Genomic DNA, 10698 nt, shown 5'->3' on the forward strand with positions numbered 1-10698 from the left:
AATTAATTTTACTTTGTTAAAGTTGTTGTGTAAAAAGCATTGAACCTTTTAAAAGAACCAGATTTGAGTTCTGGATCTACCCCTTATTAGCTGTGTGATTCGGGACATGAAGTTATACCTCTCTGGGCCTCAGTTTCGACTATAAAATGAGAAGGTTGAAATAGATGATCTCTAAGGTCTCTTCTAGCCCTACTATTCTATTAATTTAAACTTAAATAATTTATTGCTCTTTAACTTTTTATGTGCATTGATGTTGCCTCAATAATTAGACTATAAGTTCCTAAAGGGCAGGAATTGTTTCATACTTTTTTGTGTATCTCAGAACACTTACATGGCACAATGAAACTTTGAGCCAACAGCAAATAAAATGAATATTTCCAAATATATTTTAGAATGGAAGGTAAAGATTAATTGTGAAAATTCAAATTGTATATAGAGTTTGCTTTTATTTTAAAGTACATAGTAACTTTATAACTTTTAAAAATTTGTATATATTACACATTTTGTATTTATTAGTCAAAAAAACAATTACATGTATTTGAAAAAGTTATAAATTTGTAAGCTGCATTTACTCATCTTACAGTAGGTATTATCTGCTTATTTGTTATGCTGCCTAATATTACAAATTTCATTGAAATTAAAGATAAAAATAGCAATCAAAATATAACTTTTGTGATTTTATATTTTATTTCCTCCAATTACATGCAAAAACAATCTTTAGAATTCATTTAAAAATATTTTTTGAGTTCCAGATTCTGTTCCTCTTTCCTCCCCTCATTGAGAAGGCAAGCAATTTTGATATAGGTTATACATTGCAGTCACTTAAAATATATTTCCATATCAGTCACGTTGTGAAAGAAAATACAGAACAAAAAAACTAAAACCAAACAAGACAAGAAAGATAAAGCAAATAAAAAGTATGCTTTGATCTGCATTCAGACTCCATCAGTTCTTCATAGATGGATAGCATTTTTCATCGTAAGTCCTTTGGAACTGTCTTGGATCATTGTATTGCTGAGAAAAGCTAAATAATTTAGTCGATTATTGTACATTATTGCTTTTACTGTGTATGATATTATCCTGGGTCTGCTAATTTCATTGTGCATCAGTTCGTGTAAGTCTTTCTATGTTTTTCTGAGAGCATCCTACTCTCTCATTTCCTAAAGCACGATAGTATTGCATCACAATTACATACTACAACTTATTCAGCCATTCCCCAACTGATGGACATCCTCTCAACTCCCAATTCTTTGCCACCATTAAAAGAGCTGCTATAATTTTTTTTATATATAGATCCTTTTCCTTTTTTCTTTTTTTTAAATCTCTTTGGGATACATACCTAGTAGTAGGTATGCATGGTTTTATAGCCTTTTGGGCATAGTTCAAATTGCTCTACAGCATGGTTGAATTAGTATGCAACTTCATCAACAATGCATCAATGTCTCAGTTTTACCAAATCTACTCCAACATTTGTCCTTTTCCTTTTCTGTCATATTAGCCAATTTGATAGGTTTGGGGTAGTAGCTCAGAGTAGTTTAATTTTAATTTCTTTCATCAGTAGTGATTTAGAGCATTTTTTCCATATAATTATATATAGCTTTGATTAGTTTGTCCATTCATATTATTTGACCATCTGTAAATTGAGGAATGGCTCTTATTTTTATAAATTTGACTGAATTCTCTATGTATTTGTTAAATGAGGTCTTTATCAGAGAAACTTGCTGTAAATTTTTTTCAGTTATGATTACTGTGTATTTCCCTCCATCCTATTTTCCCCCATTTATCTTTCTCTCTTTTTACCCTGTCCATTTACAAAAGTGTTTTGCTTCTGTCTTTTACCTACCCTAATCCTCTTTCCCTTCCATTCTCCACTCTTCTCTTATCCTCTTCCCTTTATACTGTCTTGTATGGTAAGATAGATTTCTATACCCAACTGGGCGTGTTTGTTATTCCTTCTTTGAGCAAATTCTGATGAGGGTAAGGTTCACTTGCTCTCCCCTTCCGCCTCTCCCATCTTCCCCTCCACTGTAAAAGCTCTTTTGTGCCTCTTTTATGTGAGATAATTTACCCTATTCTGCCTCTCCCTTTCCCCTTCTCCCTGTGCATTCCTTACCCTTTAATTTTATTTTTTAATTATCCTGTCACATTCAACTCATATCCATGCCCTCTGTTCATGAATACTCCTTTTAACTGCCCTAGTAGTGATACAGATTTTAGGAGCTACAAGTATCATTTTCCCATGTAGGAATGTAAACAGTTTAATCTTACTAAAATCCTTATGATTTCTCTTTTCTGTTTGCCTTTTTATGCTTCTCTTGAGATTTCTATTCAGCTCTGGTCTTTTCATCAGGAATACTTGAAAGTCCTCTATTTCACTAAAAGTCTATTTTTCCCTGGAAAGATTATACTCAATTTTACTAAGTATGTGATTCTTGATTGTAATCCTAGCTCCTTTGCCTGATGTCAAATGTGTGACCCTGGGCAGGTCATTTAATCCTCTTTGCCTCAGTTCCTTATCTGAAGAATAATATGGAGAACGAAATGGCAAACCACTCTACTATCTTTGCCAAGAATACCCCTGATAGGGTAACAAAGAGTCGGACATGACTTAAATGACTGGAAAAAACTGACAACAAAAAGTATTTCTAGAATTATATCAAACAGCAATAGCTAGAACAGTAATAACAATAGTAAAAATGTATAGAACATTTAAGATTTGTAAAGTGCTTCAAAAACACAGTCTCATTCTATCCTCAAAACAACCCTGGGAGGTTGACACTATTATTATCCTGATTTTTACATATGAGGAAACCAAGGCAGAGATTACAGTAAGTGACTTGATTAAGGTAATGACCATTTAAACGTCTGAAACTAGACTCAGGTATTTCTGAGCCCAGTGCTCTTTCACTATGCCACCTAGTGGTGGTGATAGTGGACATTCTGGTTTTACTCTTTAATCTTACTGGAAAGTCCTCCAGTTTATACACTTTATATATAACACTGGCTCATGGTTTTAGACACATACTGCTTATCATATTGAGGAAAAGTTACTTTATCCCTATGTTTTTCTAGTCTTCAAAAAATGATGCATCTTGTTAAAAACTTATGCATTTATTGATAGTATGATTTTTATTGTTCTTGTTATTAATATGATTGATAATGCTGATAATTAATAGTTTTCCTAATATTTATCCAACCCTGAATTGCTGGTATGAATTCAAACTGTTTAATATATAATCTTTTGTGATATATTGTTTTAGTTTCTTTTCCAGCTTTTTACTCATACTTTTTTTGGTTATATTCACTAGATGAAAAAGCTTGTATTTTTCTTTATGTTTTGATCTTCTTTGATTGAGATATCAAGACCTAATCATAGGTTATCATTAAAAATAATAAAAATCATAGGTTATCATTAAAAATAAAAAAATAAAAAATCATTAATTTCCTATTTTTGAAACAGTTTATCTAGTATTGGCATTATTTCTTGAATGTCTGATAGAATTTTTTATAAATCTATCTGGAGTTTTTTCTTTGGGAGCTCGTTTATGAATTGTTCTATTTCTTTTTCTGTGATTTGGTTACCTAAATTCTCTTTCTTATCTTGTTTATAATTATGTATTTTTGTAAATAGCCATTTAGGTTATCATTTTTACTGGGCAAAATAATTTTTAATAATTATTTTTGGAGTGAATTTTTTTCCTTTTTGATTTTTTCATCTTTCTTTTTAAAAAAATAAAATTAGCTAATAGTTTGTTTTGTTTCCCTTCCAAAAAAACAGCTCCTATTTTATTTATTTGATTTCCCCCCTAATTTTATGAATCTCTCCTCTTTGAGATAATAATTTCCCCCTAAGAACTGCTTTGGCCACATCCTCAAAATTTTGATATATTGTCTCATTATTTTGAGTATTTTTAATGAAATTATCTATTGTTTCTATGATTTGTTCTTTGACCCATCAATATTTTAGTATTGTCAGACATGATTTAATGACTGAACAAAATTTATTCTCCAATTAATTTTAAATAATTTCTTCAGTGAATCTTTATTAGATAGAGTTTTTGTTGCACTGTGGTCTTGATGTAGGGTGAGGTCCAATCACTTGCCCTTCTGGTTTAAGCCAAGAATTCTATGGGGCATTCAGACTGAGGTTGGTGGCAGTTGGTGATATGAATAAGGAGGAAAGAAATTTTACCCTTTTTTTGCACTGGCAACCCCTCACTTCAACGAGATCATTTCTTGGGACAAAAAATTACAAATTCAATCCCAAGAAAAAGAATGGAACTGGACATATAATTTTGGGAGTTGTTTACATAGAGATGGTTGTTTTTGAACTCATGGGAACTGATGATATCACCAAGGGAAAGTGTAGAGAGAAGAGAACCCAGAGTGGAGCCCCGGGGTACACCCACTTGTAAGAGAAGAAACCCTAGTGATACTCCTGCAAAGGTGACTGAAGAGTGTCTAAACATATAGGAAAATAGGAAAAGGGCAGGGTCATGATAATTCAGAATAGAAAGAATATTCGGGGGAAGGGGGAGGAGAAGGGAGAAGTAATGGTATCAAATTTTGTAGAAAGTTCAAGAATGCTGGGAAATGAGAAAAGGCCAATTATATATGGCAATTAAGAAATCACAGGAAAGCTTGCAGTAATTTTCATTTGAGTAGGAAGATTGGTTGCAAGAAGGTAAAAAATGAATGTTAGGTAAGAAAATGGAGGCAATGAATATAGACAGCTTCATCTAGGAATTTGGCTGCAGAATGCACAAGTAATCTAAGACAGTAGCTTGAGGGATTGGTGGGATCAAGGGAAGGTTTTTTGTTTTCATTTTTGAAAGAATGAGGGAGATCTAGGCCTTTATATAAACACTAATGAGCTGAGGAATAATAGTGGTGATAGTAGTGGCAGTGGTGGTGGTAATAATAGAAATAATAGAGCATTTATATAGTATTTTAACATTAACAAAATGCTTTGTATTTGTTATTTAATTTGATAAGGAGAGGGGACAATTAAAAAGATTATATATGTATATACATATATATATACACATATGCACACACACATAAATATAAAATTTTAGCTCCAAGTGTTGTCATCCTTCTTCCTCTGTTATGTGTTCTATTATTTTTCCTTGCTCATTTTCAGCCAAGAAACTTTTTTAAATAGATCTGCTAAGTCACAAAGGACTTGCAATCTGTATTGGTGGAGAAAGGAACCTCCTTTACAGCAAGTCCTGTTTTTGCCTTTCTTTGTATCTTCAAGGCTAGCACAGTGTCAGGCACATAGTAGATGCTTTTAATAAATGCTTGTTGACTTGACAAAATTCCAGATCTCTGAAATGTTGAAGTGTGCTATTTCTTTTTAACTGATCTGGGTGAGAGATTAGGTGACCTAAATTTATAGATAACCTAAATATGAATTGATATATATGCATTGTTTTTGTAATACCCATTATTTTTTTAGACTACAGAGAAAACATATTTGAAGATGTAATGATAACAATACTATGTAAGCTTTTTAGTTTATTTGCAGTTCTAATCAAACTATGAGTTAATGAATGTCATCTGGGTGGACAGTTAGTTTTTTAGTATTTGCCCAAGAATGATGAAAAGGTGAAATTCTGTTCAGATGTCTAAAAAGAAATGAATGGTTGTGTCTGGATCCCAGACATCAGAATGTTTATAAAGATCTGGCTGATTGATGGAATTTCCCACTTTTCTTTCTGATTTATGATGTTTAAACGTAGCCCATGTGTCTTTAACTTTGTGAGTTAACATGCAAAATGATTTTACATTTTCCCAAAGTAAGAAACAATTAGATGTTTTTCAACAGCGATGCCATCATTGAATGGCTCCAAAGAAGACTTAATAAGTAATCTCAAGGCACATCAAGTGGAGGTGACCACTAACATTCTCTTTAATCTATGCATAGTTGCAATAAAATATTTTTATGCTGTAAGAAATGACAAACAAAAAATTTAGAGAAACCCAGAAAGCCTTATATGAATTGAGGCAGAAGGAATGGGCAGAATCAGGAGAAGAAATGTATCTAACAATTACAATACTGTAAAAATAACAATTTTGAAACATTTCAGAACTCTCATTAAAATGGCAGCCAATCATGGCTTTAAAGGACTACTGATTAAGTGTACGTCTTACCTCTTGGCAGAGAAATGGGAGACTAGAAGTACAGAATGAGAAATATTTTGTGTAAATATGCTAATTTGTTACAAGTGAGATTGTTACAAGTGAGAGAGCCAATGGAAGGGAGGAAGGGAAGAAAGAAGGTGAGTAGTGGTTGCAAAAAATAAAACAAAAAAAGGAAGCAAAATACATAGAAGAAAACCAAAATAAATTCATTAGAAGATACAGACAGGACCATTTTGCTAAGTTGAAGATGCACTTAAAAAAGAAATGGTGAAAGAAGTTAATGATTTAATATAAATCTCCTTTTTTTGTTCTGCATTAAAATGTTTGGTAACTGTAAGTTCATAATTTTTAAAGAAAATTTCTGCACCATTTATTCGTTGTCCTCTGATAACATCATATGCAACAACAGGATGCCAACAATAAAATGCTGAAACATAGTCCATTCACTAAACACAGATGATGCTTGCTTTAAGAGCTTCTGTCGGTAGTAAGCAGGACATATCCAATAGTAGAAAACCTATGCTCAGATACTATTCACTTGGCCAAGTTCTCAATCAGGACTACCACTTCCTCATTCACTAAGACAAAATTTAAAACACAGAAAGCAAATGATGGTGCTAAATGGAAGAACTAGTATTATCTTATACGATAACAGGCTTGTTTACAAATATTGTGGCATTCTTTTGAAAAAAAAACACTCTACAAAGGCAATGGAATCCAAATATTACAATGTGGCTGACATCAGGGCAAGAAGTAGAAGCATCAGCAATATAAGTAAAATAATTAATCACATCATAGATATACAAAGACATATGTCTATTATATATGTAGTGCTACATACATTACGTATATATGTATATATACACGCATTCATTTATATTTATGTATATGTTTGGATTTATGCATACATGAGACATAGGATGGTATAGTAGAAAGAGTACTGGCCTCAAAAGTCAAAAGAAACTTGGGCTCATATCCCATCTCTGACATTTCTTAGCTGTGTGTTGCAAGTTACTTAATCTCTATGAGCCTCAGTTTCTTCATTTCTAACATGGGGATCCGGTCTACCTAATACAGGTGTTTTGAGGATCAAGTAAGATCATGTCTATGCAACATTTTGCAAACCTCTAAGAACTATACAAAGTTAACGGTACCATCCACTGAGATGGACTACAATACTTCTCTGACACAGTAGATGAACTTAAAAGATTTGCTGAGGCTTAAAAGCTCATCACCTGACAGCCCAAGTGGTATTGGTCCCCTCCAGCTTAGCATATATGTATATATATATATATATATATATATATATATATATATATAACCTAAGTTTAAAATAACTTTATTATATTGCTTTTAATTTTAAGAAGACATCACCATTACTTGACTTTACATTGAGGGCCAGGACTTTCAATTCAAACAGTTATGTTCATTTGGTCAATTTCAAAAGCTGGCTCCATCATATGCACCCAAGCAGGGATGCACCAGGGCTCACTGCAACTTTATCCAACTAGAAGTTGTCTGAAGTAGTCTGGCAAAGATGGAAGAAAATTTGCTATGTAGAATTGAGAGGAAGGAGGTAGAAAAGCAAAGAAAGGAACAAACAAAATGGGGGCAAATTATATATGAGACATTGGAATAGAAAAGGGTAAGTGGACTTGTAAATTAGTAATCCACTGACAGTCTGTTTCACATGAGAGCACAAGGAAGCTTTGTAGTGGGAAAATTGGTGATGCTTCAGAGCACAAACAAACAACCTCTCAAAGGAGTGGGTCATATGCCAGGAGAGCAGAACAGCATAGACAAGTCAGCCTCTGAAGCAAAGCCTTGTAGTGATGAAGGGAAATACTTCCTGGAACAGAATCAGGATTTTACAGAATATTTTTTGAAGTAAACACATTTTTCAGACTCAGTTAATAATACGGGCTTCTGTTTATGTAGCACCTTTCATCTAAGGCCTATGGAATGCTTTAGTGACATTTATATTCATAGCTTCCTTGTACTTCCATGAGATAGGACTAAAATTAGATAGCCTAGCTCCTAATATGTTCCTGGCTACAATCTCTTGATTGCCAAATCTGATAGTCCTTTCTCTATTCTCATCCTTTCTTGACCCCTAAAGCATTTGCCTTTTTTGTCAATTTATTTTTAAAAACATTTTTATTTAAAGTTTTGAGTTCCAAATTCTATCCCTTCCTTCCCTTTCCCTCCCTGAGATGGTAAGCAATCAGATATAGGTTATATGCGTGCAATTATGTAAAACATTTCTATATTAGTCTACAAGAAGACTCTAATAATAAAGAAAAAATGAAAGAAAGAAAGCAAAAAATAGCATGCTTCAGTCTGTGTTCAATCAATATCCGTTCTTTCTCTGGAGGTGGATAGTATGCTTCATCATTAGACCTTTGGGATTGTCTTGGATCATTGTATTGCTGAGAATAGCTAAGTCATCCTCAGTTCCTCATCAAACAGTATTGCTGTTACTGTATACAATGTTCTTCTGCTTCTGTACAATTCACTATGCATCAGTTCAAGTAAGTGTTTCCAGGTTTTTCTCAAATCATCCTGCTTATCATTTCTTACAGCTCAATAATGTTCCATCACAGTCACATACTACAGCTTGTTTAGCCATTCCCCAATTGATGGGCATCCAAAAAGAGCTGCTATAAATATTTTTGTACAAATAGGTCCTTTTCCATTTTTTGGATGTCTTTGGGATATAAACCTAGAAGTGGTATTGCTGGATCAAAGGGTATGCACAGTTTTTTTATGCTTAATTTTCATTTTTAATTACAATTGTACAACAGACCGTTTTATTCTTGCATCTTTTCAATGGTTTCGTCTTTATATTTGCCCTTCTCCTTTCTAACTTGTCGGGATTAGGCTTTATGTTCAAGAATCTTTTCGCGATCTTTGTCTAGTTTTAGTCTGGTGATAACTACCATACTAGGCTGAATTCCCACATGGACAGTTGTGCCATTAGCTTTTTCTCATTGCACATGTTCAATATAGATGACATATTTCTTTCCATAAACCTGTACTACCTTGTCAATTTGTTGACCTTTGTAGTGTCCACGAACCACCTGGACCTCGTCGTCCTTCTGGATGGGCATTGAGTGGATGTTGTATTTCTGCCTCAGCTCCTTGGAGAGCGGGGATGACATGATCTTGCGCCAGATGTGCGAGGGTGCGTTGAAGTGCCTCTTGTGGTTCTTGCTTCGGTCTGAGGTCACTAACGGATTGAACTTCATTTTGGCAAGCAGGACCACCTGAAAAAGAGCATATGCACAGTTTTATAGCCCTTTAGGCATAGTTCCTCAGAATGGATGGATGGATTAGTACACAATTCTGACAGTGTATTAGTGTCCCACATTAGTTTTCCCGCATCCCCTCCAACATCCAACATTTTCCTTTTTTGTCGTATTAGCCATTCTGATAGGTATGAGGGAGTACTTCAGAGTTGTTTTAATTAGCATTTCTCTGATCGATAGTGAGTTAAAACTTTTTTTCATGACTGTAAGTATCTTTGATTTCTTTGTCTGAAAACTGCCTGTTCATTTTGATCATTTATCAATTGGAGAATGACTTATATTTTTATAAATTTGATTCACTTTTCTATGTATTTGAGAAATGAGGCCTTTATCAGAGATACTTGTTGCAATTTCCACCCCCTCCCAGTTTTCTGCTTTCCTTATAATTTTGGTTGCATTGGTTTTGTTTGTGCAAAACCTTTTAAATTTCATATAATCAAAATCATCTATTTTACATTTTGTAATGCACTCTATATCTACTTTGCTCCTAAGTTCTCCCTTTATCCATAAATGTGACTGATATGCTCTCTTAATTTGCTTATGGTATCATCCTTTATGTTTAAATCATGTACCCATTTTGACCTCATCTTCCCCTGAAGCATTTTATAATTGTGAACCACCCTCTTTTCCTGCATACTCTCTCCTCTCTGGATTTTTATGACACTATTTTCTCTTGGTTCTCAAGTTGCCTGTCTGACCACTCCTTTTCAGTCTCCTTTGCTGCCACCATCCCTATCTTGTCTCCTGACAACAGTGCTCCTGAAGGTTCTAAACTTCAGTGTCTTTTATTCTCTCTGTACACTTTTTCTTGGTAACTTCATCAGCTCACCTGGATTTACTTATCTCCTCTATGCTGATGACTCACAAATCAATCATGTCCCCAAAGTCTTAGTGCAGTTTTAAGCTTTGAAAGCTTAAGAAAAGACCTAAGAAAAGTTTTTTAAAAGATTTTGAAGAGCACACTGAAAAAGACATAAACCCGAAGCTACTGCACTTAGACTTTTGAGTCATCTTGTATATGTAGCCTATGGTGACAACAATTTGCTAATTCCTTCCTTCCTGTTTTTCCTTAAGAATCATTGACACTGTCCTTTATCCTAGATGAACATCACTTCCCTTCTCTGATTGCCCTTCCTCTACTATGGCTAAATATATCTCTTTTTGTTAACTGTTAATGCACTAGGAATGTTTCATGTCATTCCAATTTTGTACCTAAACTAACAGAAGACTGGTCCTAGTAAAG

General features: G+C 33.8%; 1 pseudogene; it reads right to left on the minus strand.

The window, feature by feature from the left end:
- Positions 1-8957: 8957 nt before the first annotated feature.
- On the minus strand, positions 8958-9395 carry LOC118839427 (annotated as a pseudogene).
- Positions 9396-10698: the final 1303 nt, after the last annotated feature.

The sequence above is a fragment of the Trichosurus vulpecula genome, chromosome 2, assembly GCF_011100635.1.
Source record: "Trichosurus vulpecula isolate mTriVul1 chromosome 2, mTriVul1.pri, whole genome shotgun sequence".
Classification (NCBI taxonomy): Eukaryota; Metazoa; Chordata; class Mammalia; order Diprotodontia; family Phalangeridae; genus Trichosurus; species Trichosurus vulpecula.